Consider the following 7137-nt stretch of genomic DNA (forward strand, 5'->3'; position numbering starts at 1 on the left):
GGCCCGACTGGCCGATCGGCCGAGTGAGAGAGCCACGAGGCCGCAGGCAGCCTGCCCCTGATCCCGCTGCCCTTAATTTCGTTCCTGCAATGTGCTGAACTAACGAACTAACGACACCAATCTTTTAAACAAAAAAAAAAAGAGGAGGTGGGCTAATGGGCGTGGAAAAAGTGGGGAGGGGGGAGGGGGGAGGGCTCAATCACCGCGAAGCAAACGGAAAATCCTGGGATTTGAGGATTTCAACTGCTGCGGAGCAAATGGGGGAAGCACCGGGCCAAAAGGAAGCATCGAAACAAATGGTGTGAAACCGACGAGATGCTCCGGAGGAAAGAGAGGGCTCACCGCGCTTCACAGCGGGCCAAAGTCCCATGCGAAATCGCCCTCTGTATTCTTGGTGCTTGGGGGGGGGGGGCAACAGTGGGAGGGCTTCTAGTGTCCTGGCCCCACTGCTGGACCTCCTGATGGCACCTGGTATATTTTGGCCACTGTGTGACAGAGTGTTGGACTGGATGGTCCATTGGCCTGATCCAACATTGGCTTCTCTTATGTTCTTATGTTCTTACCTTGTGCGCAAGGTTCGCCACCCAAAATTAGTGTTAGGGGGAAAACCCTATTCCTGGGTTTCTGGGCTGGATGAGGACCGGCAAGGGACCAGCCCTGCTGGGCAAGAGACACCCTGTCACCAAGAATGAAAACATTCCACAAGGTCCCACTAAGCCACTTATCAGAATTACAGTGCATAAAAATAGAAATACATTGCAATGCTTTCTGGGACAGAACCAAAGCCTGTCCAAGCTAATGTCTAGGCCCCACAGCTCTAAGAAACATAATAAGTTAGACAGAAACGCTCAGGTCTCCACTGAAGCCCAAAATTCTGCCACAGTTTCCTGGGGGATGGGATGCAGGTAGCTCTGATGAGAAAATCCACCGGTTCTTTACCAGAGAGAAGTGGACTTCATTCCCCTTCTGACTCCTCTCCCTGACCAATGCTGGGGGCCACGGGAGGAGGGAGGGGCTGTGGCTGAGTGGCAGAGCATCTGCTTGACAAGCAAAAGGTCCCAAGTTCAAACCTTGTCAGCTCCAGTCGACAGGACCAGGCAGGCAGGCAGCAGGTGATGTGAAAGACCTCTGCCCTGAGACTCTGGAGTGCTGCTGCCAGTCTGAGTCGACAATACTGATCTCGATGGGCTGATGCTCTGTCTGGGTCAGCAGCTTCATGTGTCCACGTTGGCTAGCAGCATCAGACCAGGACTACGAACACCCTGCTTCAGGCAAAGCTCAGCATACAATCGCAGACCACTCCTCAGCCAGCTGTCTCTAAGCCAACCTGGGGCAGGGATTTGACTGCTGGAGGGGGGGGGGTTATTTTGGTTTTATTTTATTATTGCTTGTTTAGATATTTATACCTCAGTTTCCTCCCCAAGTGGCAGCTCACAACATCTTTTGCCCCTCCTCACCATAGAGTCTTTTACAAATACCAGAGTGTCACCCACATAATGACATCACTTCCAGGTCACATTGGAAGAGATGTAGAAACGTTGCTGGAATGTCGACTGGGCCTTGCTCTTTTGGGGGGTAAGTTCCCCCATTGGCCAGCAGATTGGTGGCAGGGCAGTGGGGCCGAGTACCAGGAGAAAGATAAAGGCCCAGACCACGTCACTGGTGTGGCACTGGAAGTGATATCATCATGCTGCACTGCTCTGGTATTTGGGCAAAAATTCTATGATAAAACAGCTTCTACCATAGAGTTTTTGCCCAAATACCAGAGTGTCTCCTGGATGTTGCTGATGTGATGATGTCACTTCCTGTGTGATGCAGGCGATGTGGCTTAGGCCTTCCTCTTTCTCCTGGTAAGTCCCCCTGCCAGCCAGCTGATCAGCTTTTGGGGGGCAGGGCTTGATGGCGGGGGACCCTCACCTTCACCTGGGGGATCTGGCAACCCTATTAGCAACATAGGCTGGAAAACTGGAAAACAAATAAAATGAATTTCAACAGGGATAAATGTAAATTTCTGCATTTAGGTAGGAAAAATCATATGTAATTATAGGATGGGGGAGACAGGTCTTGGCAGTAGTAGGCTCAAAAAGGATCTAGGGGTCTTAGCAGACCATACTCTGAGCCAGCAGTGTGATGCAGTAGCTAAAAAGGCAAATGCAATTTTGGGCTGTATCAAGAGAAGTATAATGTCCAGGTCACATGAACTGCTGGTATCGCTTTACTCTGCTCTGGTTAGACCTCACCTAGAGTATTGTGTTCCGTTTTGGGCACCACCATTTAAGAAGGATAAGGACAAGCTGGAACATGTCCAGAAGAGGGTAATGAAGATGGTGAGGGGTCTGGAGACCGTCCTGTGAGGAAAAGGTTGAAGGAGCTGGGTATGTTTAGCCTGGAGAGGAGACGACTGAGAGGTGAAATGATAACCACCTTCAAGTACTTGAAGGGCTGCCATGTAGAGGAAGGTGCAGAGTTGTTTTCTGTTGCCCCAGAAGGTTGGACCAGAACCAACGGGCTGAAATTAAATCAGAAGAGTTTTCGGCTAAACATTAGGAAGAACTTCCTGACATTTAGAGTGGTTCCTCAGTGGAACAGGCTTCCACGGGAGGTGGTGGGCCCTCCTTCTTTGGAGGTTTTCAAACAGAGGCTAGCTGGCCATCTGACAGCGATGCTGATTGTGCAAACCTAGGCAGATCATGAGAAGGGAGGGCAGGAAGGGTTGCTTCAGTGCTTAGTTCTTGTGACCCTTCTCTTACACTCAGGGAAATGCTGATCACCACTTTGGGGTCAGGAAGCAATTTTTCTCCAGGCCAGTTTAGCTGGAGATCCTCAAGGGTTGTTTTTTTTTTTTGGTGTCATCTTCTGAGCATGGAGCAGGGGTCACTGGGGGTCTGCGGGGGAAGGTATTTGTGAATTTCCTGCATTGTGCAGGGGGTTGGACTAGATGACCCTGGAGGTTCCTTCCTCCCCTCCCGGGGTCAGGAAGCCATTTTCCTCCAGGCTAGGGATCCTGGAGGTCCCCCCCCCTTTCGGGGCATGGAGCAGAGGTCACTGGGGGTGTGGAGGGGGAGGTATTTGTGAATTTCCTGCATTGTGTTGGGGATTGGACTAGATGGCCCTGGAGGTCCCAACTCTATTATTCTATGACCCGTCCTGGGGAGCCCATCTTGCCTTGTGACCCGGAAAGCTGAGATGCTCTTTTTTCTCCAGGAGCATCAGGCCTTGCCAACCACATTGAGGTATGGACAAGAGGGGGGGGGAACCCCCACAAAGATGCAGGAAGGTTTCTACAGCTTGCTCATTGTTTCAGGTGAGATTTCCTACCGGTTGGGCACCTGCGCACAAAATCACATTCCGCACGTTCTTAAGCATTGTCAAGCCAACAATTGGGTGAACCCCCCCCCCCCCCCAGTTGATTAGGAGAAACAATTAATTGTTGGAATTTGCTCCTCATTAAGCTGATAGCTGAAGGTCTAACAGGGTGACTACAGATTAATCATTGATCTGCAAAGACTCGCCTGTACCGACAAGTGGCAGAACTCGGACTCCGGGAAGAGGGAAAGAAGGGTGGGCTTCTCTCGCCCCCAACTCAATGCCTCAGCGACTGACTTGGGCCTGGCAGGTGTGGGATCCACAGGTTGTAATCAGGAAGCAATAAAAATCCCATCTCGCGGCTGCCAAGCACTCGCAAAAGGGCTTCTTCTAATTTACCTCTAGGGATTGATAAAAATGACTAGTCGACAGTGTGGAGATCTGATCTCTCTTGAAAGATAACGGCGTCCAGCACAGATAGGGAAGGGGGAGGAAGGCAAACCTTGGAATGAGTCTGGTGGTCTGTTGAGCTGTGAGCTGCCAGGTACTTTCATTGACAAAAGTAAAGTAAAGGTAAAGGTTTCCCCTGCTCGAAAGCCAGTCGAATCCGACTCTAGGGTTGCGGTGCTCATCTCCGTTTCAAAGCCGAAGAGCCAGCGCTGTCCGAAGACGTTTCCGTGGTCATGTGGCCGGCATGACTAAACGCCAAGGCGCACGGAACGCTGTTACCTTCCCACTGAAGTGGTACCTATTTATCTACTTGCAATTTCTTGCTTTCGAACTGCTAGGTTTGCAGGAGCTGGAACTAGAGAAGGGAGCTCACTCCGTCATGCGGCACCCGGGTCTCGAACTGCTGAACTACCGACCTTCCACAGCCTGCAGTTCAGCGTCTTAACCACTTGAGCCACCGCAGCTCCTTTCATTGACAAACAAGCACCTTAATTCCATGAGAAAAGTGAATATATTATTATTAGGATGGAGATTGGTCCCAGAAAATAATTTATACAAGGAGTTTTTAAAGCGATTCTTGGGAAAGAAAGTTGGAAACGGCTTATACCTCCAGGGAGCCGTCGGATCGCTTCTCCTGTAACCACAGGACTATTGGATCGCTTCTCTCACAAGTACAAGTTCTGAAAGAAGAATATCTTTGGGTTATTTCTTTACAGTAGCAGGATATGCAGAAAAGAGAATCCCTGCCCTGTTTATTTCCAGTTATATTGTTTCTTAGTCATGTATGAACCTGCGATGCATCAGAGTGTTGTGAATTCTCGTATGTTGTACATTTTGATTTCATTTGATTGCTTATTATTATATTTACTGGCGAGACTCAACTCCTTCCCCTCTAAGGTGCTCTCTGGTCGTTTCTTGGGACTTCCGTTTTTGGAACGTGTCTGCGATTGTGGACAAGAGATGATAGAAACTATGGATCATATAATGCTTTTCTGTCCTAAGTGGAATAAGGAAAGAGAGAGATACATCATTCCCGTTATGAGAAAAGAAAAGCTTCCTCTCCTTCCTTGGGTAGTTTCAGTGCTTTTGTCTGATAACTTCCCTGACAATCAAACCACGGCTATAGTGGCTTCCTTTCTAGCTGCGGTGATTAAGAAAACAAATCTCCCTGAGTTTAATTAGTTTATTGCTGATAACTGTCGACCTATATACAAATTTGATAATTTTAAGTGTGTGCTGGTTTTTGTTGTTGTTGTTGTTGTTTGGGGTTTTTTTTATTCCGTACAGTTGCTATGGCTTTCTTGCTAATGCAATAAATATTATTATTATTATTATATTTACATTTACATATGTATATCACGTAAATGTTTATATTCTATTAAAATCATTTACTTCTTTAGTTTTATATAATGTGAACTCGGTGTTTTCTTGTTGTGGGGTATTTTAATTGCCCATGCAGTAGGTTGTTTGGCGAAAACAGGGTTGTTTTTTTAAAAGGGATTTGACTGTTGCCCACATCTGGATCCACCTGGCTCCCCCACCCCCGGACATACCCAAATCCACCCATCTTCTCCCCTTGAAGTTCCAAAAACCATCAAACAGAGGTTGGCCTCCTGGGGGCAAGAAAAAAGGGTCCCTCCCTCCCCAGGTCTCTCACTTGAGGATGAGACAGTTTGGAAAGCCCAAGCTGGCAATCCCGTTTACGGTCGACATCTTTTAGCGTAGTCGGTAGGCTCAGTTCTGTAGGACATCCCGGGGCTTATCAAAGCGGCTTTGAAGTCCCTGCAAACAAACAGAAAATAATGGGTATTCTGATAGCCCAATCTCTCCCCAGTTTAGACGCTAAGCAGGGCCAGATAAGGTCAGTATTTGAAGAGGAGACCACAAGGAATTTCAGGGTCTCTCCGCAGAGGAAGGCACTGGCAAAACACCTCCGTCAGTCCCTACAGGGCTGCCATTGAGTCAGCTATGACTTGACACAACACACAATCACCAGTGCTCCCTCTAAGCTGTGGAGTCTCGTGAGCAAAAATTCTACTTTGTGAGCTGCTGGCATTAAAGTTGTGAGCGAGCGATTTGGCTGCCGCATAGATTAGTTTGTTCTGGAGCCGTCCTATTCTGAGCTGAGACAAAAATGTGTGAGCCGGAGGCTAAAAAACTGTGAGCTAGCTCACACTAACTCGGCTTAGAGGGAACACTGCACGCAACCAGTGCTCCCTCTAAGCTGTGGAGTCTGGTGAGCAAAAACGGTGAGCTACCGGCGTTAAAGTTGTGAGTGAGCGATTTGGCTCCTGCATCAGTTAGTTTGTCCTGGGAGCCCTCCCTTCCTGAGCTAAGACTGAAATCTGTGAGCCGGAGGCTAAAAATCTGTGAGCTAGCTCACACTAACTCAGCTGAGAGGGAACACTGGTCCAGTGGTATGCTTTATATCCACAAAGTTTTATTCTGGGTATAAGCTTTCACATACATGCACACTTCATCAGATACATTCATGCACGTGAAAGCTCATACCCAGAATAAAACTTTGTTGGTCTCAAAGGTGCCGCTGGACTCAAACTTTGTTCTGCTGCTTCAGACCCACACGACTACCCCACCTGAGACCCTTTTGCATGGCTACTACTCATTCACCATATTCAGCCCAGTTGTCCTCCTTCAGTTGTGAAAATGCCACTGGTAACCAGGGCGGTGTACTCTAAATGCAAGCCTATTTAAGCATGAAAGAGTAGGAGCTGAAGGGCAGGATGTCCTGGGTTCAGGTGTCAGCATCTTAATACACTGGCTGGATAGCAAGCAAAAGAGAAGCTCTGGTTCCGTGTCATCCAGTTCTGTTTCAGATCAAGACACCTGGCTACATCAGTGATGCTATTCTACCTTCTTCTTAGCAACGACAATCTTGTCCGCCAGTTTGGTGTGGTCTCTTCTCAGCAATAACTTGACTGGCACCGCTATTGTGGGTAGGGTTGCCATATGCCTGATGGAACTCCAGCAGCTGACAGAGTGGTGTTGTTGTTTTTTTAAATGCTGCTGATGAAAGCATAACATCATTCCCAGGAAAAATCTGGAAGTGGCACCATGCCTCTCCAGGAATCTCCAGAAACTCTATGGTAGAACCATAGAGTAACACCATAGAGTTTTCTGTGATTCCTAGAGAAGACAGGCATTGCTTCCAGGGGGGAAATCTACCCTACCATGGAAGCTTGCGGAGTGACCTTGGGCCTGTCACACTGTCTCAGCCTAACCTACCTCACAGGTTTGTTGTTGTAAGGCTAAAACAGAAAACAGAGAATGATATTGTACTGAGTAGAAAAGTGGGGTATAAAGTGATCTGGAGGGTGCTGGGTACAATGCTTAAATCACAACCCAATATGATTTATTCCCACA

This window comes from Gekko japonicus, unplaced genomic scaffold (genome assembly GCF_001447785.1).
Source record: "Gekko japonicus isolate JY-2015 unplaced genomic scaffold, Gekko_japonicus_V1.1 scaffold1832, whole genome shotgun sequence".
Classification (NCBI taxonomy): domain Eukaryota; kingdom Metazoa; phylum Chordata; class Lepidosauria; order Squamata; family Gekkonidae; genus Gekko; species Gekko japonicus.